The sequence below is a fragment of the Arachis hypogaea genome, chromosome 9, assembly GCF_003086295.3.
Source record: "Arachis hypogaea cultivar Tifrunner chromosome 9, arahy.Tifrunner.gnm2.J5K5, whole genome shotgun sequence".
Taxonomy (NCBI): Eukaryota; Viridiplantae; Streptophyta; class Magnoliopsida; order Fabales; family Fabaceae; genus Arachis; species Arachis hypogaea.
In genome coordinates, this window is record NC_092044.1 from 33,034,907 (window position 1) to 33,059,781 (window position 24,875).

Sequence of the window (24,875 nt, forward strand, 5' to 3'; positions counted from 1 at the left end):
ATGTTGTGCTCCTCCTGAATCTCTGCTTTCCTACTGCTTTTATCCAATTTTATCACTCCCTTCTATGGCAAGCTGTATGTAGGGCATCACCGTTGTCAATAGCTACATCCCATCCTCTCAGTGAAAAAGGTCCAAATGCTTTGTCACAGCACGGTTAATCATCTGTCGGTTCTCAATCAGGTTGGAGTAGAATCCCTTGATTCTTTTGCGTCTATCACTAATGCCCAGCCTTCAGTAGTTTGAAGCTCGTCACAGTCATTCAATTCCGAAATCCTACTCGGAATACCACAGACAAGGTTAGACCTTCCGGATTCCCATGAATGCCGCCATCAATTCTAGCTTATACCACGAAGATTCTGTTTAAGGAATCCAAGAGATATACGCCCGGTCTAGGGTAGAACGGAAGTGGTTGTCAATCACGCGCGTTCATACGTGAGAATGATGATGAGTGTCACGGATCATCACATTCATCAAGTTGAAGTGCAACGAATATCTTAGAATAGGAATAATTCGAATTGGATAGAAAATAATAGTAATTGCATTGAAACTTGAGGTACAGCAGAGCTCCACACCCTTAATCTATGGTGTGTAGAAACTCCACCGTTGAAAATACATAAGTGAAAGGTTCAGGCATGGCTGAATGGCCAGCCCCCCAAAACGTGATCAATAGTCTCCTCAGATGAAGAATAAAATAAAACTGAGACCAAAGATGTCTAATACAATAGTAAATTATCCTATTTATACTAGACTAGCTACTAGGGTTTACATGAGTAAGTAATTGATGCATAAATCCACTTCCGGGGCCCACTTGGTGTGTGTTTGGGCTGAGCTTGATCGATCCACGAGCTGAGGCTTCTTTTGGAGTTGAACGCCAAGTTGTAACGTGTTTTGGGCGTTCAACTCCGAGTCGTGACGTGTTTATGGCGTTTTACTCCAGACAGCAACATGGAACTGGCGTTGAGCGCCAGTTTACGTCGTTAATTCCCGAATAAAGTATGAACTATTATCTATTGCTGGAAAGCTCTGGATGTCTACTTTCCAACGCCGGTAAGAGCGCACTATTTAGAGTTCTGTAGCTCCAGAAAATCTATTTCGAGTGCAGGGAGGTCAGATTCTAACAGCATCAGCAGTCCTTTGTCAGCCTCCTATCAGAGTTTTGCTCAAGTCCCTCAATTTCAGCCAGAAATTACCTGAAATTACAGAAAAACACACAAACTCATAGTAAAGTCCAGAAATGTGAATTTAACATAAAAACTAATGAAAACATCCCTAAAAGTAGCTTGAACTTACTAAAAACTACCTAAAAACAATGCCAAAAAGCGTATAAATTTCCTTTGGCCCTCCTATCCATTGATGATCAAAGCCTTTGGATCTTTTTTACCCTTGCCTTTTGGTTTTAAGGGCTATTGTCTTTTTCTGCTTGCTTTTTCTTTTTCTTTTATATTTTTTTTGCCACTTTTTTTTCGCAAGCTTTGTTCTTCACTGCTTTTTCTTGCTTCAAGAATAATTTTTTTTTATTTTTCAGATCATCAATAACATTTTTCTTTTTTATCATTCTTTCAAGAGCCAACAATTTTAACATTCATAAATAACAAGATCAAAAATATACACTGTTCAAGCATTCATTCAGAAAACAAAAAGTATTGTCACCACATCAATATAATTAAACTAATTTCAAGGACAATTTCGAAACTCATGTACTTCTTGTTCTTTTGTATTAGAAACATTTTTCATTTAAGAAAGGTGAAGGATTCATGGAATTATTCATAGCCTTAAGACATAGTTACTAAATACTAATGATCATGTAGTAAAGACACAGACATAGGCAAACATGAAGTTCATAACCCGAAAAACAGAGAGATAAGAACAACGAAGTTAAGGAATGAGTCCACCTTAGTGATGGTGGCGCTTTCTTCTTGAAGGACAAATGGTGTTCTTGAGCTCCTCTATGTCTCTTCCTTGCCTTTGTTGCTCCTCCCTCATAGCTCTTTGATCTTCTCTAATCTCATTGAGAATGATGGAGTGCTCTTGGTGTTCCACCCTTAATTAGTTCATGTCATGACTCAATCCTTCTAGAGAAGTGTTGAGTTGTTCCCAATAGTTGTTTGGAGGAAAATGCATCCCTTAAGGCATCTCAGGGATTTCTTGATGATGAGCTTCCTCATGCGTCTCTTGAGATCCATGAATGGGCTCTCTTGTTTGCCCCATCATTTTCTTAGTGATGGGCTTGTCCTCTTTAATGAGGATGTCTCCTTCTATGACAACTCCAGCAAAGTAGCATAGATGGCAAATGAGATGAGAAAAAGCTAGCCTTGCCAAGGTGGAGGGCTTTTCGACTACTTTGTAGAGTTCTAGAGAGATGACTTCATGAACTTCTACTTCCTCTCCAATCATGATGCTATGGATCATAATGGCCCGATCCACAATTACTTCGGATCGGTTGCTAGTGGGGATGATGGAACGTTGGATGAACTCCAACCATCCTCTAGCCACAGGCTTAAGATCCAGTCTTTTCAATTGAATCGGCTTGCCTTTTTGAGTCTCTTTTCCATTGAGCTCCTTCCACACATATATCCATGAGGACTTGGTCCAACCTTTGATCAAAGCTGACCCTTCTAGTGTAGGGGCATGCATCTTCTTGCATCATAGGCAAGTTGAATGCCAACCTTACATTTTCCGGACTGAAATCTAAGCATTTTCCCCGAACCATTGTAAGATAATTCTTTGGATTCGGGTTCATACTTTGATCATGGTTCCTAGTGATCCATGCATTGGCATAAAACTCTTGAACCATTAAGATTTTGACTTGTTGAATGGGGTTAGTGAGAACTTCCCAACCTCTTCTTCGGATCTCATGTCGGATCTTTGGATACTCATTTTTCTTGAGCATGAAAAGGACCTCAGGGATCACCTTTTTCTTGGCTACAACTTCATAGAAGTGGTCTTGATAGGCTTTTGAGATGAATCTCTCTATCTCCCATGACTCAGAGGTGGAAGCAATTGTCTTCCCTTTCTTCTTTCTTGAGGTTTCTTTGGCCTTAGGTGCCATCAATGGTTATGGAAAAACAAAAAAGCTATGCTTTTACCATACTAAACTTAGAATGTTGCTCGTCCTCGAGCAAAAGAAGAAAGAATAGATGAAGAAGAAGAAGAGATGGAGGAGAGGGAGAGTGGTGTAGGTTTCAGCCAAGAGGGAGAAGAGAGGGTAGTGCTGTGTGAAAATGAAAAAAGGAAGGAGAGGTTTATATAGTGGAGGGAGAGGGGTTTAGGTTCAGTCATTTAGGCTGGGTTTAGGTGGGAAAGAGATTTTGAATTTGAAGGTAGGTGGGGTTTATGAGGAAGAGTGGATGGATGTGAGTGGTGAAGAGGTGATGGAGAAGAGTGATTGAGGTGATTGGTGAATGATGTTTGGGGAAGAGTGTTATGAAAAGGTGTGAGAGAGAGGGAGAAGGTAGGTGGGGATCCTATGGGGTCCACAGATCCTGAAGTGATCCTATGGGATACACAGATCCTGAGGTGTCAAGGTTTTCTCATCCCTGCACCCTTTAGGCATGTAAAACGCCCTCTGTATGCAATCCTAGCATTTAACGCCAGACTAATTCTTGTTTCTGGCGTTAAACGCCAGCTTGGTGCTTGTTTCTGGCGTTTAACACCAACTTTCCTCAGCATGCAATCCTGGCATTTAAACGCCAGACCGCTGCTTGTTTCTGGCATTCAATGCTAGCTTCATGCTCTGTTCTGGCGTTAAACGCCAGCCAGATGCTCCTTACTAGCGTTTAAATGCCAGTAAGCTCTTCCTCCAGGGTGTGTTTTTTCTTCTGCTGTTTTTGATTCTGTTTTTAATTTTTGCAATTGTTTTGTGACTCCACATGATCATAAACCTAATAAAACATAAAAGAACAATAGAAATATAGATAAACAAAAATTGGGTTGCCTCCCAATAAGCACTTTTTTAATGTCAATAGCTTGACAGTGAGCTCTCATGGAGCTTCACAGATGTTAAGAGCATTGTTGGGATCCCCAACACCAAACTTAGAGTTTGAATGTGGGGGTTCAACACCAAACTTAGAGTTTGGTTGTGGCCTCCCAACACTAAACTTAGAGTTTGACTGTGAGAGCTTTGTTTGACTCTGTATTGAGAGAAGCTTATCGTGCCTCTTTTCCATGGTTGTAGAGGAAGATCCTTGAGCTTTAAACACAAGGTAGTCCCCATTCAATTGAAGGACTAGCTCTCCTCTGTCAACATCAATCACAGCTCCTGCTGTGGCTAGGAAGGGTCTTCCAAGGATGATGCATTCATTCTCATCCTTTCCAGTGTCTAAGATTATGAAATCAGCAGGGATGTAAAGGTCTTTAACCTTCACTAACACATCCTCTACTAATCCATAAGCTTGTTTTATTGACTTGTCTGCCACCTCTAATGAGATTCTTACAGCTTGTACCTCAAAGATCCCCAACTTCTCCATTACAGAGAGTGGCATAAGATTTATACCTGACCCCAGGTCACATAGAGCCTTCTCAAAGGTCATGGTGCCTATGGTACATGGTATTAAGAATTTACCAGGATCTTGTTTCTTTTGAGGTAGAGTTTGCTAAACCCATGTATCTAGTTCACTAATGAGCAAGAGAGGTTCACCTTTCCAAGTCTCATTACCAAACAACTTGGCATTCAGCTTCATGATGGCTCCTAGATATTGAGAAACTTGCTCTTCAGTTACATCTTTATCCTCTTCAGAGGAAGAATAGTTCTCAGAGCTCATAAATGGCAGAAGGAAGTTTAATGGAATCTCTATGGTCTCTATATGAGCCTCAGATTCCTTTAGGTCCCCAATAGGGAACTCCCTTCTGTCTGGAGGACATCCCATGAGGTTTTCCTCATTGGGATTCACGTCCTCCCCTTCCTCTTTGGATTTGGCCATATTGATAATATCAATGGCCTTGCACTCTCTTTTTTATTCTCTTCTATATTGCTTGGGAGAGTACTAGGAGGAGTTTCAGTGATTTTCTTACTCAAATGACCCACTTGTACCTCCAAATTTCTTACGGAAGACCTTGTTTCACTCATGAAACTTAAAGTGGCCTTAGACAGATCATAGACTATATTTGCTAAGCTAGAAGGGCTCTGCTCATAATTCTCTGTCTGTTGCTGAGAAGATAATAGAAAAGGCTTGCTATTGCTAAACCTGTTCTTCCACCATTATTAAAGCCTTGTTGGGGCTTTTGTTGATCCTTCCATGAGAAATTTGGATGATTTCTCCATGAGGAACTATAGGTGTTCCCATAGGGTTCACCCATGTAATTCACCTCTGCCATTGCAGGGTTCTCAGGATCATAAGCTTCTTCTTCAGAAGATGCTTCTTTAGTACTGTTGGATGCATTTTACCATCCATTCAGACTCTAAGAATTCATGTTGACTTGCTGAGTCAACATTTTGTTCTGAGCCAATATGGCATTCAGAGCATCAATTTCAAGAACTCCCTTCCTCGGAGGTGTCCCATTACTCACAGGATTTCTCTCAGAGGTGTACATGAATTGGTTATTTGCAACGATGTCAATGAGTTCTTGAGCTTCTGCAGGCGTTTTCTTTAGGTGAATGGATCCACCTGCAGAATGGTCCAGTGACATCTTAAAAAGATCAGATAGACCATCATAGAATATATCTAAAATGGTCCACCCTGAAAGCATGTCAGAAGGACACTTTTTGGTCAATTGCTTGTATCTTTCCCAAGCTTCATAGAAGGATTCACCATCTTTTTTCTTGAAGGTATGAACATCCACTCTAAGCTTGCTCAGCTTTTGAGGAGGAAAGAACTTGGCCAAGAAGGCTGTGACCAGCTTATCCCAAGAGTCTAGGCTATCTTTAGGTTGTGAGTCCAACCATGTTCTAGCTCTGTGTCTTACAACAAAAGGAAAAAGCATGAGCTTGTAGACTTCAGGATCTACTCCATTAGTCTTAACAGTATCACATATCTATAAAAATTCAGTTAAGAACTGATAGAGATCTTTTGATTGAAGTCCATGAAACTTGCAGTTCTGTTGCTTAGAGCAACTAGTTGAGGCTTTAGCTCAAAATTGTTTGCTCCAATGGCAGGGATTGAGATGCTTCTTCTATAAAAATTGGAAGTAGGTGTAGTATAATCACCAAGCATCCTCCTTGCGCCTCCACCATTGTTATTGGGTTTGGCTATGTCTCCTTCTTTTTCGAGATTCTCTGTAAGGTTTTTTTTGGATTGTTGTGCTTTAGCTTTTCTTAGCTTCTTCTTCAGAGTCCTTTCAGGTTCAGGATCTGCTTCAACAAGAATGTCTTTGTCCTTGCTCCTGCTCATATGAAAAAGAAGAAAATAGAAAAGAAAGAGGAATCCTCTATGTCACAGTATAGAGATTCCTTTATGTGAGTAGAAGAAGAAAAGAATAGAAGAAAGATGAGAAAAATTCGAACACAGAGGAGAAAAGAGGGTTCGAATTTTTAAGATGAAGAGAAGAGTGTTAGTAATTAAATAAATAAATAGAAGAAGATGAGAGAGAGAGAAATTCGAAAATTGTTTTTGAAAAAAAGTTAGTGATTTTCGAAAATTGAGATAAGAAATACAATTAAAATTAAAATTTGAAACAATTAGTTAATTAAAAGAACTTTGAAAAAGAGTGAGCAATTTTCAAAAATTAGAAAGAGAAAAGTAGTTAGGTGGCTTTGAAAAAGATAAGAAACAAACAAAAAGTCAATTAGTTAGTTGAAAAAAAAAATTGAAAATCAATTTTGAAAACATAGAAAGTTAGAAAAGATTTTGAAATTGATTTTGAAAAAGATATGATTTAAAAAAGATATGATTTGAAAAAGATATAATTGAAAAAGATATTTTGGAAAAGATTTGATTTTTAAAATTAAAACTGATTACTTGACTAACAAGAAACTAAAAGATATGACTCTAGAATTTAAAGATTGAACCTTTCATAATAAGAAAGTAACAAACTTCAAATTTTTGAATCAATCACATTAATTGTTAGTAAAGTTTTTGAAATTTTGAAATAAAGATAAGAAAAAGATTTTGAAAATCAAATAAGAAAAATTTCGAAAAATAATAAGAAAAATGAAAAAGATTTAATTTTTGAAAAAGATTTTGAAAATATAGGATTTTTAAAAATGAAATCTTGACTTGACTAACAAGAAATAACTAATTTTAAGAATTTTGACTAAGTCAACCCAATGATTTCAAATTTTTTAGTAAAATAAGGAAAAGATATTTTTTATTTCTGAAATTTTTTATGAGCAGAGAGAAAAACACAAATATGACCTAAAACATGAAAATTTTGGATCAAAACCAATGATGCATGCAGGAACACTATGAATGTCAAGATGAACACCAAGAACACTTTGAAGATCAAGATGAACATCAAGACTTATTTTCGAAAATTTTCAAGAAAAAAAAACATGCAAGACACCAAACTTAGAAATTTTCATGATTAGATACTATGAATGCAAAAATGCATATGAAAAACAACAAAAGACACAAAACAAGAAAATATGAAGATCAAACAAGAAGACTTATCAAATGGTATGAAGCAAGCTATGGTCATCTTGTAAATCTCAGTCACGCGAAATCAAATGGTAATAATGGTTTTCGAATATAAAGACGAATAAAGTATAAAATAGAGATAGAGATACTTATGTAAATCATTGGTGGGAATTTCAGATAAGTGTATGGAGATGCTTTGTTCTTGTTGAATCTCTACTTTCCTACTGCCTTCATCCAATCCTTCATACTCCTTTCTATGGCAAGCTGTATGTAGGACGTCACCGTTGTCAATGGCTACTTTCCATCCTCTTAGTGAAAATGGTCCAAATGCTCTGTCACAACACATCTAATCATCTGTCAGTTCTCGATCATGTTGGAATAGAATCTAGTGATTCTTTTGCGTCTGTCACTACGCCCAACACTCGCAAGTTTGAAGCTCGTCACAGTCATCCCATCTCAGATCCTACTCGGAATATCACAGACAAGGTTTAGACTTTTCGGATCTTAGGAATGGCCGCCAATAATTCTAGCTTATACCACGAAGACTTCGATCTTTCGGAGTGGAGACTAAGAGATACGCGCTTGATCTAAGGTAGAACAGAAGTGGTTGTCAAGCACGCGTTCATAGGTCGGAATGATGATGAGTGTCACAGATCATCACATTCATCATGTTGAAGTGCAGCGAATATCTTAGAATAAGAATAAGCCAAATTGAATAGAAGAATAATAGTAATTGCATTAATACTCGAGGAACAGCAGAGCTCCACACCTTAATCTATGGTGTGTAGAAACTCCACCGTTGAAAATACATAAGTGATAGAGGTCCAGGCATGGCCGAATGGCCAGCTCCCACGAAGGTCTAAAATCGCAAACACCAATTAAAGATCCATCAAAAGACAAGACGCTTAGTACAATAGTAAAAAGTTCTATTTATACTAAACTAGCTACTAGGGTTTACAGAAATAAGTCTAAGTGCAGAAATCCACTTCCACGGCCCACTTTGGTTTGTGCTTGGGCTGAGCTTGAGCTTTACATGTGCAGAGGCTTCTCTTGGGGTTAAATGCCAAGTTGTAACGTGTTTTTGGCGTTTAACTCTGGTTTGTGACGTGTTTCTGGCGTTTTACTCCAGAATGCAGCATGAAACTGGCGTTGAACGCCAGTTTGCGTTGTTTAAACTTGAATAAAGTATGAACTATTATATATTTCTGGAAAGCCCTGGATGTCTACTTTCCAACGCAGTTGAGAGCAAGCCATTTGGAGTTCTGTGGCTCCAGAAAATTCATCTTGAGTGTAGAGAGGTCAGAATCCAACAGCATCAGCAGTCCTTTTTCAGCCTACATCAGATTTTTGCTCAGGTCCCTCAATTTCAGCCAGAAAATACCTGAAATCACAGAAAAACACACAAACTCATAGTAAAGTCCAGAAATGTAAATTTTTCAAAAAACTAATAAAAACATCCCTAAAAGTAGCTAAATCCTACTAAAAATTACCTAAAAATAATGCCAAAAAGCGTATAAATTATCCGCTCATCACCAGGCATCAATTCATCCATCATATCCCACAAGTTGGCATTAGATCCATCTGTCCGACCTATAGCACAGAAAAAGAGAAACCTCGGCCATGACCGCAAACAAGCTTCCCTGGAAGAAACCAAGAAGCTCATCAACGCCGGCTTCATCCAAGAAATCAGATTCACAACATGGTTGGCGAATGTCGTCATGGTGAAAAACATAACGGTAGATGGTGCATGTGTGTTGATTTCACCGAACTCAACAAAGCATGCCCCAAATATTCCTATCCTTTACCTTCCATTGATTTTTAGTTGATAATGCATCTGGTTATGAAAAACTTAGTTTTATGGATGCATACTCTGGCTATAACCAGATCCAAATGCATCCATCCGATCAAAATAAAACGGCCTTCATTACTGAGTATGGAAATTATTGTTATAAAGTCATTCCATTTGGCCTTAAGAATGCAGGTGCAACATATCAATGTCTAATGGATAAATTCTTCGCCAAGCAGATCGGCAGGAATATTAAGGTCTACGTTGACGATATGGTCGCCAAGACAAAGATCGGCAACAATCACCTAGAGGACCTCGCAGAAATCTTCGGCCAACTAGGAAAATATAACATGCGGTTAAACCCCGAGAAGTGCGTATTTGGCATCCAAAGTGGTAAATTCCTCAGCTTCATGCTCACTAGCCGAGGTATCGAGGCTAATCCAGAGAAATGCCGAGCTATTTTAGACATGACAAGCCCAAAAACAATCAAAGAAGTCCAGTGATTAACAGGGAGACTTGCTGCACTCTCTAGATTTTTACCGTGCCTAGCTTCTAAGTCTTTATGTATTTTCCAAACTTTAAAAAAGAAAAAAGCTTTCCAATGGATTGATGATTGCGAACGAACATTTGCATTAATCAAAGAAACTCTTTCAAAACCACCAATTTTACAAACCCCCATTAAAGGGGAACCATTATTTTTATATTTATCCATCACTAACTGGGCTATAAGCTCCGCTCTTGTTACAGAAAGGGAAAAGCAGCAGTTCCCAATCTATTTTACCATCAAAACATTTCAGAATGCCAAGCTTTGATATCCGAGCATTGAGAAGCTGGCTCTAGCCCTTGTCTTCTCAGCCAGAAGACTCCGACCATATTTTCAAAGCCATAAAATCCAGGTTCGGATAGATCATCCTTTATGACAAGTCCTTCAGAAACCTGAACTGGCTAGCCAACTAGTAAAATGGTCGGTAGAACTTTCGGAATTTGATATCAAATACGAAGGCCAAACATCTATCAAGTCCCAATTCTTGGTTGACTTCAATCGCCGAGTTTTCAGTACCAGACATAGCCGAAAACTACATGGATGTGAAGCAGGTATCATACTTGATGATGGCCACGGTAACGTCATCAAACATTCCCTCCATTTTTCATTCAAAGAAAGCAACAATGAAAGTGAGTATGAAGCCTTAATTGCTGGTCTTAGACTCGCTGCCGACCTAAACATCACCGAACTTAAGATATACTGCGCCTTTTTACTCAACGTCCAGCAGGTAAACAACTTATACTAAGTAAAGGACACTTTGCTTACTAAATAACTTAACATCGTACAAAATTTACTTTCAAATTTTTCTAAATACGAAATACAACACATACCCAGGGATAGTAATGGTCGAGCCAACATTCTGTCTAAACTCACTAGTACTCAACCATATGGGTCATCCCTTTATCAATCTACATTGCCTAAGCCAAGAATTGAACTCACAGAAATCTTAAGTGTTACACAGGAAGCAGACTCGAGATTTCCATACATGGACTATCTTCGGACAGGGACCTTACCAGGCGACGTCAAAAATGTCCGACACTTTCGTCGACAAGCCTCCTTTTTTACAATTATAATAACTGCCTATATAGACGAGGATTCTCTCGTCCATTGATAAACCACTATTTCATGGTTTATCTTGTGCTCAATTGAGTGGTTTTTATCAACTCTTTACCCACTTATTCATATGATTTGCATGGTTTTATAATTCCTTCCCAGAATTTGTTCTATGATTGAAAACTTGCTTCCTAGAGTCTTTAATTTGCGTATTTTAATCATCTCTTATTACCATTCGATGCCGTGATATGTGTATTAAGTATTTTCAGAGATTACAGGGCAGGAATAGCTCAGAGGATGGAAAGAAAGCATGCAAAAGTGGAAGGAATACAAGAAACTGAAGGAATTATCAAAGCTGTCAGCCTGACCTCTTCGCACTCAAACGGTCATAACTTGAGCTACAAAGGTCCAAATGAGGCGGTTCTAGTTGGGTTGGAAAGCTAACATCTGGGGCTTTGACTATATATATAATTTACCATAGTAGCCGTACAGCTAAGTGATGTGAATGCGTGCTCCACGCGAACGCGTCGCAGTGCAGAAATTCAGCGTGGCAGAATTCGTTTCCAGTGATTTCTGGGCTATTTTCGGCCCAGTTTCAAGCCTAGAAAACACAGATTAAAGGCTGCAAAGTGGAGGAATTAAGGGAGACAATTCATAATTCACTTTTCATAATTTAGATGTAGTTTTTAGAGAGAGAGGTTCTCTCCTCTCTCTTAGGATTAGGATTAGGATTCCTCTTAAAGGATTTAGGATTTCTTATTATTTCAACTTACAATTTCTTCTAAGTTCCAGGTTTAATGTTCTTTTTATTTATTTTCCCAATTTAATTTATGAACTTTTCCATGTTAGAATTGATATCTTCATTTAATATAATTTGAGGTATTTCAGAATTATGATTGCTTTCGTTTATTTATATAAATAATTTAGATTTTTCCCTTTTGGCTTTGGTTGATTAATTGGTAACTCTTGAGTTGTCAAACTCATCGTGATTGATAATTGATATCTTTGCTGATTGATTTAGATTCCTATGACTCTAGTCTTTCCTCAGGAGTTGACTAGGACTTTAGGTGTTAAATTGATTTATCCACTTGACTTGCCTTCATAGTTAGAGGTTAACTGAGTGGGAGCAAAAATATCATTCTCATCACCATTGATAAGGATAACTAGAATAGGACTTCCAGTTTTCATACTTTGCCAAGAGTTTTTCTTTACTATTGATTTAATTCCCTGCAATCTATTTTTCTCATTCAACCTTTCAAAAACCCAAATATAATGTTTTCCATAACCAATAATAAATCATACTTCTCTGCAATTCCTTGAGAAGATGACCCAAGGTTTGAATACTTCGGTTATTTATTTTTATTGGATTTGTTACTTGTGACAAGCAAACGTTTGTACGAAAGGATTTTCTGTTGGTTTAGAAGCTATACTTACAACGCGATTATATTTGTGAATTTCTTTACCGATAGAAAATCCGATCGTCAAAATGGCGCCGTTGCTGAGGAATTGCAAACGTGTGCCTTATTATTGGTTATTGTAAATATTTTTTTTAAATTTTTATCTTATCTTATTTTTTTCAAAAATCATATCTTTTTCAAAATATTTTCTTTTTTATTAATTTTTGTTTTTATTTTCTCTCACTACTATGAACTCTCACCTCTTTGGCTATGAGTCTGGTTATAATTATGTTGCAAGAAGAGGAGATTATAATAACAACATGCACCATGGTTGGAACAATCAAATATGGGAGGAGCCACGAGGATTTTATCAACCCTCATGGCAACAACCACCTCCAATGGACTATCAACAACCATTATGTGATGCATATCAAGGCAATGGCTATGGTGAGCACTCTTTTGATTATCAACAACCACCACCATATGCCTATGAACCCCCTCCTCAACATGATTTTGGACCACCATACTCACAAGCCCCTTTCCACCAAACACCACTATATGACCCTAATCCATATCCACCATACTAACCACCTTATGAGCCATACTTAGAACCACCACCTCAATATACACCATGTCCATACCCATCGACCCACGAATCACAGGCTTGCCTCACAGAAATAGTAGATCAATTTCATGCAACCCTTCATCAACTAGAGCTAGCGATAAATCAATTACCTTCCAGATGTTCGGACACTCAAGGAACCCCCATAACTTCATGTGGAGAATCTAATGAAGAATGTAGCATGAAGGTGACACTAGAAACTCCAGTGGACAGTAAGGAGCATGACTTTATACTGGAACAAGTGGAGGAAGCCAAAATTATTGAAAAAGAAGAAGTGGTTGAAGACTTAGGAGATGCTGAACCTCCATGGGAAAGTCAAGTTATAGAGCCTCCTTCAAAGATGTTTGAAATTGATGTTAAGGAGGGTGTACAACCTCCAAGGCATCTCATGATTGAAGACTTTGAAAGGGATGATCAAGAGATGGATTCGATCATTGATGAATTCTTATCTACATTTGAATCCTCTCTTATTGGACTTGACATGGAGATGAAAGAAGAAGAAGCACAACCTCCCATGCCCTTGGTGAACAATAAAAAAGAGATTGAATTGGAAGAAATCTACCAAGAGGAAGAGGTTGACATGGAAGAAGATTGCAAAGAGGTGGAAGTTGTCAAAGAAGAGCACAAGGGAGTAGAGCTTGCAAGATCATTAGAAACACCTCTCCCAAAGCCATTACCGTCCAATATAACGTTCAAGTGGGTAAAATTCTCTTCCTTAACCTTTACTTTCCCACTTGAATATGGGCTTCTAGAGACGGATGGTCAACTTAGAGCTCTTTGTGGCATTAAGAGCAAGAAAAAGATGGTTAGTAGTTGGAGTTTGCCAGCAAGGTTCAACATGGTTTTATGCTCCAAGTTGAAATGCAAGGTTTGGTGTGAAGCTCAATTGAATGGGTCTTGGAAGTTGTTTGGAAGCTGTAGTGAGAATTTCAATTGCGTGCCACCCGGATGGAATCATGATGATCTACACAAAGACGGGTGCAAAAGCAAGTTTTTGGACCCTGGAATTCATTCCAACAATCAACACTTGTGGGGCCTTGTCACTTGCTTTAACTTGCTTGAAGGCTTTCTGCGCCTAGTTTGGGATCCCGGAGGCTACTGGAATTTCAAACATTGGTGGAGATTTTTGGATGAATACAAGCACAAGCCACCATAACAAGGAACTCATCAGATGTCCAACTTAAGGACTTTAACCAAAAGTGCTAGGTGGGAGACAACCCACCATGGTATGATAGTCCCTTTTTCAGTTTTAATTCTAGTCTATTTTGTTTGTTTTTGAGTTTTGATTGAACCTGAATTCATGCATAGCATTCATATTAGCATTGCATACTGCATACTGCATTAAAAAAAATTCGCACGCGACGTGTCCGCGTCGTATGTGCGTTAAGAAGAAACAGAGAGTCACGCGAAAGTGTGGTTGGAGGCGTGCCTTTGGCACAATTTGATCCACGCGACCGCGTCGCTGACACATCCGCGTCATATGGGAAAAATGCCTCCCATGCGTCCGCATCACCCACGCGAACGCGTGCCCCAAAAGGCTGTATGGCAGCAAGTTGTGATGGAGTGGGGATGGAATGGTGCTAGAAGCACAAACCCCATCACACGAACGCGTCGCCCACGTGTCCGCGTCACTTACAAATCGCGCCAACCACGCAAACGTGTGCTCCACGTGTCCGCGTCGCCTACGCCGCACAACTTATCTAAATCACCGCCAACTATCTTATCTTTTCTTCCCCAAATCTAAATCTCTTCTTTCCCTTCTTTTTCTTTTTCTTTCTTTTTCTTTTAATTGGTGTTGGAAATTTATTTGGGTCATTATTTTGCTTGTGAATTATTAAGGAATTGTTTGACAATTATATATTACTTTTTATAGGGTTGCTTGCATGTTCAATTTAATACTTTCAATAACTTATTTACCATGCATGATAAGTGTTTGTGAAAAAGTCCGTATGGCATCATGCACTACTTTTACATTATCCTACTACTTTAATGCCTGTTTTTCACAAAACCCTTTTTATATTTTATTAATTATTTATAATTGTCCATACAAACATATTGTTAGTTTGAAAGGCTTGGTAATCTAACTTGGACATTGAATGCTTGATCTATGCTACTCATGTCTTTGCTGGCATGTCAATAAATACCTTGCATTTAACTGTCATCACATGCACTTGCTATATTTCCATTGATGACTTTTCACATGTAGTCATGATCATGTGTTAACGTCATTTTTCTTTACTGTGCATTGATTACCACCTTTTCCGTTCTCTTCCTTGCTCTACCCCTTAGCTTTAAAAGTTACTTTCTTTTTCCCTTTTCAAGATGGCCACCAAGAAGGGTAGAGAGAAAGCTACTCCCAAACCACCGGCAAGGAAAAGAACAAAAAGAGCACCAGCTGAGAAACCACAATCCCCACCCACTTTCACATCTTAGCATGCACCGAGGACGGTGCAATCTTTTAGTGTGGGGAGGTCGATATCGACTTCCAGGGGTTAGTTACCTTCTTTTCAATACCAATACTCTATTTTCTTTGTTTGTTCATTGTTGCATTTACATATTTGATTGCATGTTTGTTTGATTTTATGCATTTAGTTACTATTTGGTTGAAGTAATATTTTCTTTTTCAAGAAATTTTTATAGTATTTCACTAATTTAAATTGAAAAATTGTTTGGAAGTTGTATTTGGAACATGGATTCTGAGCCAAAGAACACACAACCTGTGAGATTTTGAGCTTATTTACATGGTTACATTATTTAACCATAAATTTTTATTCTTGTGTGTTTCCTTCTCTATAACTATAATCTAGATTTTGTTCCAGTCTATATGTCCATTGTTTAGTATATTTATATGCTTGCATATGATTGAGGCCATTATTTGTATTTTTGCTCGCTTATCCCAAATAAACCTACCTTTTATGCCATCCTTGTTAGCCCCCTTGAGCCTTTTAACCCCCTTCTATTTCATAACCACATTACTAGTCTTAAGTAGAAAAACAAAATAAAAATCCCAAGTTGAATCCTTGGTTAGCTTAAGATAAATATTGTGTATAATTTAAGTGTGGGGAATTTTATGGGAACATGGGATGATAGAAAAAAGTAGGGAATTAAATTGAATAACTTATTTGAAAATTTGGGAAGCATGCTCATGTGAAATCAAAATAATTAAATTACCATGTGCATTGATAATGAAAAAAATTTATTAAGTAATTAAATAAGGGGATACAAAAAAAATATTATCCCAAATGCAAAATAAAAAGAATCAATGCACATGGGACAAAATTCAAAAATAAGTTTGATACATGAGCATGTAATAGAAAAGTGGGAAAATTTTGGGTAGCTACTTGAAGCATTTTAAATTATATAAAGTATGTGTCTGTTAGGTGAGATCTTAGACTAATCAAGGATTCACTTTGTTAGCTCACTTAGCCTTATATATACATCCTTACCTTTACCTCAGCCCCATTACAACCTTGAAAAAGACCTTATGATGTTTGCATTGGTACATTAAATATTTGTTGATTGGTTAGATGAAGAACAAGGTTTAGAAAGCATGATTAGAGAAGAGTAGAGTGATTGACCCTAGACACTTGAGAGTTAGAGTGATATACACTACCAGTAAGGGTTCAATGCTTGATTCTATGTTCCCTGCTTTTATGAGCTATCTTCTTACAAGTTTACTCGTCTCTTATTGTGGATTTAAATTAGTGGAATTTGATTTATATTTGTCTTGGAGAACTTATTTACTTTTAACCAAGTAGGTAGAAATATTTTGCATGTAGTTGCATTCACATATATAGGTTGCATTGCATACTCTCTATCATTCCTTTTCACTCTCTTATAGATTCTCTTGAGCTTAGCATGAGGACATGCTAATGTTTAAGTATGGAGAGGTTGATAAACCACTATTTCATAGTTTATCTTATGCTCAATTGAGTGATTTTTATCAACTCTTTACCCACTTATTCATATAATTTATGGTTTTACAATTCCTTCCCAGAATTTGTTCTATGATTGAAAACTTGTTTCATAGAGTCTTTAATTTGTGTATTTTAATCATCTCTTATTACCATTCGATGCCGTGATATGTGTGTTAAGTGTTTTCAGAGATTACAGGGCAGGAATGGCTCATAGAATGGAAAGGAAGCATGCAAAAGTGGAAGGAATACAAGAAACTGAAGGAATTGGCAAAGCTGTCAGCCTAACCTCTTCGCACTCAAACGGTCATAACTTGAGTTACAGAGGTCAAAATGAGGCGATTCCAGTTGTGTTGGAAAGCTAACATCCGGGGCTTCGACTTGATATATAATTTACGATAGTGGCCGTACAGTTAGGTGACACAAACGCATGCTCCACGCGGACACATCGTAGTGCAGAAATTCAGCGTGGCAGAATTCATTTCCAGCGATTTCTGGGCTATTTTCGGCCCAGTTTCAAACCTAGAAAACACAGATTAAAGGCTGCAAAGTGGAGGAATGAAAGGAGACGATTCATAATTCACTTTTCATAATTTAGATGTAGCTTTTAGAGAGAGGTTCTCTCCTCTCTCTTAGGATTAGGATTAGGATTCCTCTTAAAGGATTTAGGATTTCTTATAATTTCAACTTACAATTTCTTCTAAGTTCCAGGTTTAATGTTCTTTTTATTTATTTTCCCAATTTAATTTATGAATTTTTCCATGTTAGAATTGATATCTTCATTTAATATAATTTGAGGTATTTCAGAATTATAATTGCTTTCTTTTATTTATATAAATAATTTAGATTTTTCCCTTTTGGCTTTGGTTGATTAATTGGTAACTCTTGAGTTGTCAAACTCATCGTGATTGATAATTGATATCTTTGCTGATTGATTTAGATTCCTATAACTCTAGTCTTTCCTCAGGAGTTGACTAGGACTTTAGGTGTTATATTGATTTATCCACTTGACTTACTTTCAAAGTTAGAGGTTAACTGAGTGGGAGCAAAAATATAATTCTCATCACCATTGATAAGGATAATTAGGATATGACTTCAAGTTTTCATACTTTGTTAAGAGTTTTTCTTTGCTATTGATTTGATTCCCTGCAATCTATTTTTCTCATTCAACCTTTCAAAAACCCAAAAATACTATTTTCCATAACCAATAATAAATCATACTTCCCTGTAATTCCTTGAGAAGATGACCCGAGGTTTGAAGAGTTCGGTTCTTTATTTTTGTTGGGTTTGTTACTTGGGACGACCAAACGTTTGTACGAAAGGATTTTCTGTTGGTTTAGAAGCTATACTTACAACGCGATTATATTTGTGAATTTCTTTACCGATAGAAAATCCGATCGTCATCCATACTAAAATGTCTTTGCAGAACAGAAGTCGAGCTTGCACTGGCCGAAGCACATGAAGGGATCTGCAGTACACACCTCGGAGCCTGCAGTCTGTCTTCAAAAATCCTCAGAGCTGGATTATACTAGCCGACAATACGTGAGGACTGCAAAGAAAAAGTTAAAAGCTGTAACAACTGTCAGAAACACAATCCGATCACACATCTTCTGGCCGAACTCTTACACTGTTCTGAGATTAGCTAGCCTTTCAACCAATGGGGCATAGATATCCTCGGACCTTTTCCCATAGTAGCAGGCCAGGTAAAATTCCTAGTTGTAGTAATTGATTACTTTTCCAAATGGGTAGAGGCACAGCCTCTAGCAAAGATCACATCACAACAAATGCTTTCTTTTGTTTGGAAATACATTATTTGTCGATTCGGCATTTCTCGGCACATTATCACAGATAATGGTTGCTAGTTTGCCGATAAAAAATTCACATCTTTCTTGCAGGACTTAAAAATCAAACAACACTTTTCATCAGTAGCGCACCCACAAACAAACGGGTTAGCAGAAGTTGCAAACAAAGTAATATTACATGCTCTAAGAAAGAAACTGGATGATACAAAAGGCCTTTAGGCCAAGCTTATCCCAGAGATCATATGGGGATACAACACCACCATTTATTCAACCACAAAGAAAACATCCTTTCGGCTAGTCTACGGTTCAAACGCAATGATACCCGTGGAAATCTCCCAATGCTCACTACGTACTGAAATGGCTGACCATACCACAAAAAACATAGCTCGGCAGTCCGAACTCGACCTCGTAGAGGAAGTTAGATCAGCCACAACAGTCAAACATCTCGCCATGCAACAGCACATAGCCCGAAGATATAACAAGAAAATTCACTACCCAAGGTCTTTCCAAATTAATGACCTTCTGCTCAGGAAAACAGAGCAAGCTAGAAAACCATCAACCTATGGCAAACTAGCAGCTAACTGGGAAGGCCCTTTCTAAATCATTGAAGTCATCGGCAACGGGGCTTACCGATTACAAACTTTAGATGGTAATACTTTGCCTAACACTTGGAATGTATCTTCTTTAAAGTTATATTACAGTTAAAAAAGAGGGACAGGCAAGTACTCTTTTTCTTACTACCAAGATTTTTTTCCAAAAGGGTTTTGCTTGGAGAGGTTTTAACGAGGTTGGCCTACCTATACTTTGTAGTCAAAGGTCTTTTAATCTACACAAATTTCTTATTTTTAAATTCATTTTTTCACATTAAGTTTCCAATTTATACTTTTATCATTCTGAATTCTATTCACAATCAAACCCATCACGGGTTACCGATCAAACAAACTTGACAAACAAACAAGAATCACCGAACAAGTAACAATCGCCGATCAAAATCGGACTTCATCAATCAAACAATTAGCCGATCTCTATTCCGAATTCACCTAATCGGACTTCATCAATCAAATAAATAGCCAATCTCTGTCCCGAAACCAACTAATCAGATTTAATCCATCATACAGGCAGACGACCTCTATCCCGAACCTGATTACGCCAACTTTAACAATCAACCAGTTACCCAATCTTTATTCAGCGAATTACAGATATCTAAATTATATTACACCATTCCGACTTTACCAATCAAATGACAAATAATCAATCAAAACAAAAACTCAATCATTATACCCATATCTCAGAAATATAGCCAAATCAATTTCTGCACAAACCCTTTTCAAATCACAATTTATGAGCTACCACTTTAACAATTAGACTTAGGCTCAAAACTTACAATTTCAAAAGGCATCTTTAGCCTACACAAGCTTAATATCACAGTTACACTAAATATCCGACAAAACGCATGCAAATTTATCACTAAAATTACCTAACCATCAGAGTATAAATGCCTTTTCTTTTTTACAAGGCATATGCCAACACAGTCAATAGCTAACAAGAAACTAAATAATTTTACCAACTACTACTACAGTCTTAACCAAATACAATCAAAAGCAAAACACATACTAATCAAATATTTTCAGCCTCTCCTTCACCATCACCATCATTTTCCACCAAAGCTCCGTCTTGAACAATCTTCCCTGGATCCATCTCAGACAAGTCAACATCAGGAGCAAGAAACTTAGCTTGCTGAAAAGCTCTCTCAAAACCTTCCATGAATGAATCAAGGATCTCTGTTCCCCTCTACTTTTCAACCTCTTTCAACTTTGCGGTAACTTCAATAACTTGAGCACTCATGTTGGAAAGGTTGGCCTCTTTCTTCTTAACATCCTCCACCTCTTTCGAATAATTTTCCTTCATTACCTTCAGCTCCTTTTTCCATTTCTGATAACTTAGTCTCCAATTCATAAAATTTCTTACTCTTTAACTCCAGCTCCTCCTTTAAACTCAGATCTTGCTTAAGCTTGGCAACCTTTCGATGTTTCTTCTCTCCGCTACGCCCCAAACTGGCAAGCCGAAAACCAATCACCTTAAATAAAAACAACAGTATCTTCAAATTTTCACCTATATATCAAAAAACACAAACAACATAACAAATAGAAATACCTGCATATATTGATCTATGGCGACGTTACCGACCTCGTCTGCCAAAGTGACATCCGCTGAAGCTTTACACATATCATCGGCAACAGCCATATACAGGAAGTCTTTCCCCCACAATGACGATCCATCACTCTGTTCGGTAACAACATGTAATCTCTACTGATTTCTGACAAAACTTTGAATTTCCTCAATAGGAATCTCACCCCCCATCATCCTCGGAACATTCAGAGAGATCGACAACACTTGTTTTCCTTTTCTTCAAAACAACTTTTCTTTTCTCTGGCTTCAGCTGATCAACTTCACCAACACCCACAACCTTTTTTACTTTTGAAGTAGACCCTTCTTTATCAAGATTTTTGCTCTTAACCCTAGCTCTCAGAGTAGATGCCGAAACACCAGGATACTTTCCACCTGAAAACATACAAAATCGAACAATTAGAGCCGTACTTCAAATCCTATTCACAAAACAGTATTAACAAAGCTCACCTAAATAATCTACCACAGCCTACCTATTCTCCTCCCATTTTAGCAAATCAAACACCGACAATAACTCCTTCCGATCAATAGCTTCTACCAAATACTCAATAATACATTCATCCCTTGAGCTAATTATTTCTAGCCCCAGAATATTCTGAGGCTCCGAACACCACCAAAGCGGAAATTTCTCCCCCAAGTGCTCATCAACGTAAAATGGAAACTCCCTTTCAGCACTAGTCAACTTCACATACATCTCCTTAAAGTCCTTAAAGGATGACTTATACAGCTTAAAAATAGCAAACCTCAGGGAACTACTCAAGTTCACCCACCCCCATTTCCAGACACCTTTTACCTGGAATAAAGAAAAAAATAACTCCACAGAAGGAGCCTCCTCCAAAATTTTCATCATAATTTCAAAACCACGCAAAAATGCCCATCCATTAGGATGCAGTTGGGAGGGAGCACAGTTATGTTGCTTCAAAACCTGACACTCAAACTCACTAAATGGCAGTTTCACCTTCAATACCTTAAACACACAGCTATACATATAGAAAAACTCAAACCCCTCCTTCCTATGAAAAATACGATCATTAGAAACACAAGGAAGCAGCTCAAATACAACACAGAACCACCCCTCGCAACTTTACCCTTGTCTATCTCCTTCACAGATTCTTCATCCAAGAACAGTGAGCATCGTTTCCTAACATCATCACTCACCCAATCATATGACCAATCAACTTTATCTTTCTTCTCTTTCTCAAAATCCATTTGGGAAAAATAAAGCGAAAAAGAAGAACAGAAGTTATAGAGATGAAGAGAGAAGTAGCGTGCCTCTTTTGCTCATTTTTCTCCAAATGCAACTGATAAACACACACACTTTGAACAAACACACAGAACCCCTTGGATTCCAAAAACTATTAACTTTCCACTACAAAATGGTTCTCAATTCCACCAAACAATCAAACCAGTCATATCAAAAGCCATCATGCGCATAGGAAACACATACGTTCATTAATGAATATTCAAAACTTTTTCTCTCTCTTTTACTAACACATATTTAATTTTTCAAATGAAGCATCTTGAACCGGAGGCTACAAAGCCAATTCAGTCACCGACCTATAAGATCACCCAGTAAGCCGACTTATGATCCATTTAAAGCTCAACCTGCTTCATTTAACATGTTCTCAGGCTTAGCTTGGGGGCTATGATCTGACCATTATACATCCGACCTCATAACTTGGCATTATGACAAATAAATCGGCTCCTACAACTATAATTCGACAACAAACGTTATGATCAGGCCCAACGGGCCACATTTTGGAATAATAACGTCCGATCATGCACTAAACTCTAATAATTACCCTTCAATGTAGACGACCAGTAGCAGCATAACCGACCTATCCTACTCCACTTATAAAGGTATGGTATCTCATCCTTAAAGCACTCATTGAATTCTCAGTACTAACTTAAGTTTCGGAGTGCCTTTGCAGGTACACTCACCCTTGTTCTTTTTTCACGCTCTGTGCAATTGGACGTCTCCTCGAAGAAAAAGCTCGAACTTCTACGAAGTTCAAAGATCAGCACCGAAGATAATAACTCGGCGTCGACTCCCAGAGACCGAGCTCTCCCTTCAAGTATCCATACAAGAATAAATTATTTATGATTTATTTTGATAATTTGAACTTGTTATTTTTAAGAACTATTTTCTTAAAAATAATTAAATTAATTTTATGACTATTGGAGTTTAAATTAATTAAGATTTTTATATATAATTTTATTATAATAAAATATTTTATATAATTAAAACTAGAATTTTAGTTATTTATAAATAATGAAAATTATATGATTTAAATTGAGTAATTGATATTTTGAATTCAAAATTTATTTTATAAAAAGATGATTAATTTGATTATTGTAGTTTTAACTTAAAAATAATTATTTGAATTTATTAGTATGTTGATAAATAACATTTTATATGTTTCCAAAATAATTTTTTAGTATTATAATTAATCGCAAATTATTATTTTACCTCAAAAATTTTATATTTTTTTATACTACTAGTACATATTTTTCCTAAACCTAACTCTAACTCTAAGGTAGCATTTGGTAAAGAGATAGAGACTGAACGACTGATACTGAGAGACAGAGACTTAGAGACAGAGATTGAAATAAATCTCAGTATTCTGTTTGATACAAAGTGGGAGACAAAAATTGAAACAATAATGAAGCTCTAATTTAGTTTGTACAAAGGGTAAAATTAGAATTAATTAATTGAAATGAGGGTATTTTACGTATAAAATGTTATTAAAGTTTCAGTCTCCGTCTCTAAAAATTTCAGTCACTTGTGTCCCCATTTTTTGGAGGTACTGAAATACTGAAATTTTGGGGACAGAGACAAAAATTTTAATACCAGTCTCTGAACCAACAAACATGATACTGAGTCTCAGTCTCCCAGTCCCTGTCCTAATACCTCAAAACAAATGCTATTTTTACACGTAGGGGTGTACATGGCCCAACCCGGCTCGAGGACCCGGCCCGGTCCGAACATTTTAGGAGCTAATTTGACGTGATTTCACCGAGTTTAGGGTCGGGTAAGGGTCTCAAAAATAGACTCGGTCATTATTTCGGGTCACCCGAACTCGGCCCGGTGGCCCGGTCATCATACACAATTAATATTTTGTGTTATTAGTGATGGATGATGGCTATTCTTATGTGAAATTTAAGTATTGTAAACCTTAATATTTTGTGTTATTAGTCATTATAAGACTATAAATTAATGTTTTATGTTTAAAATGCATAAGACTAACTAGACTAATGCATAATATTATGTTATTCACTTATTTGTATTGATTTAAATATTTGGTGTTATTAGACAATATTAGTATTGATTGTGGTTATACTTTAATTTTAGAGAACGGTTGGTTCTTGTTATATTTTTCTAAGTAAATTTTACCATGTCAAATAATGGTTGGAGTCTTGGAAATTTGGATATTTTCACATGTTAATTTACAAGAAGGTAATGTTAACGGCCCGATTTTTATCCGATTTTTATCTGGTATAATCGTGGCCCAAAAGTGTATACATTTTATCGCGTCTAGGACCGGGTTCGAGTCTAACAAATAGATCCAGTATATATTTCAGACCGGATATGGGTCACATCAAATCCGGTTTCACCGAACCTATGAACACCCCTATTTACGCGCACTGTGAACACCCCTGATACGTGACACCTATTTTTATCACACTAGAAGACATTTTCCCTACCTATTAGTGTTTGTTTGGGCGCCATTATTTTGATAAAAGATATTTTTTTATTTTTTAGCAAGTTTGGCAAATTTTTAGTAGTAAAAGTAAAAGTACTAAAAAAAATAAAAAAAATCTTTTTTGAGAAGTTGTAATTTATTTATTTTTATTTTAAAAAAAGATATTTTTTATATAATAAATAAATAAAAAAATATTTTTATATTATTATACTTAAACATAATTGATAAATAAAAAAATTTTTTATATGAAATATCCAATCATAAAATTATTTTTATTTTTTTTATAAAATCTTTAAAAAAAATAACTCAACAAAAATCTTTTATTAGACCCAAACAACCTCTTAAACCTAGCAAA

General features: G+C 37.0%; 1 non-coding gene across 1 annotated transcript; it reads left to right on the forward strand.

Moving 5' to 3' along the window:
• Nucleotides 1-5,679: 5,679 nt before the first annotated feature.
• Nucleotides 5,680-5,787, forward strand: LOC112713834 (small nucleolar RNA R71). Its single transcript, XR_003158794.1, has one exon. It is a non-coding gene; the product is annotated as a small nucleolar RNA R71 (small nucleolar RNA).
• Nucleotides 5,788-24,875: the final 19,088 nt, after the last annotated feature.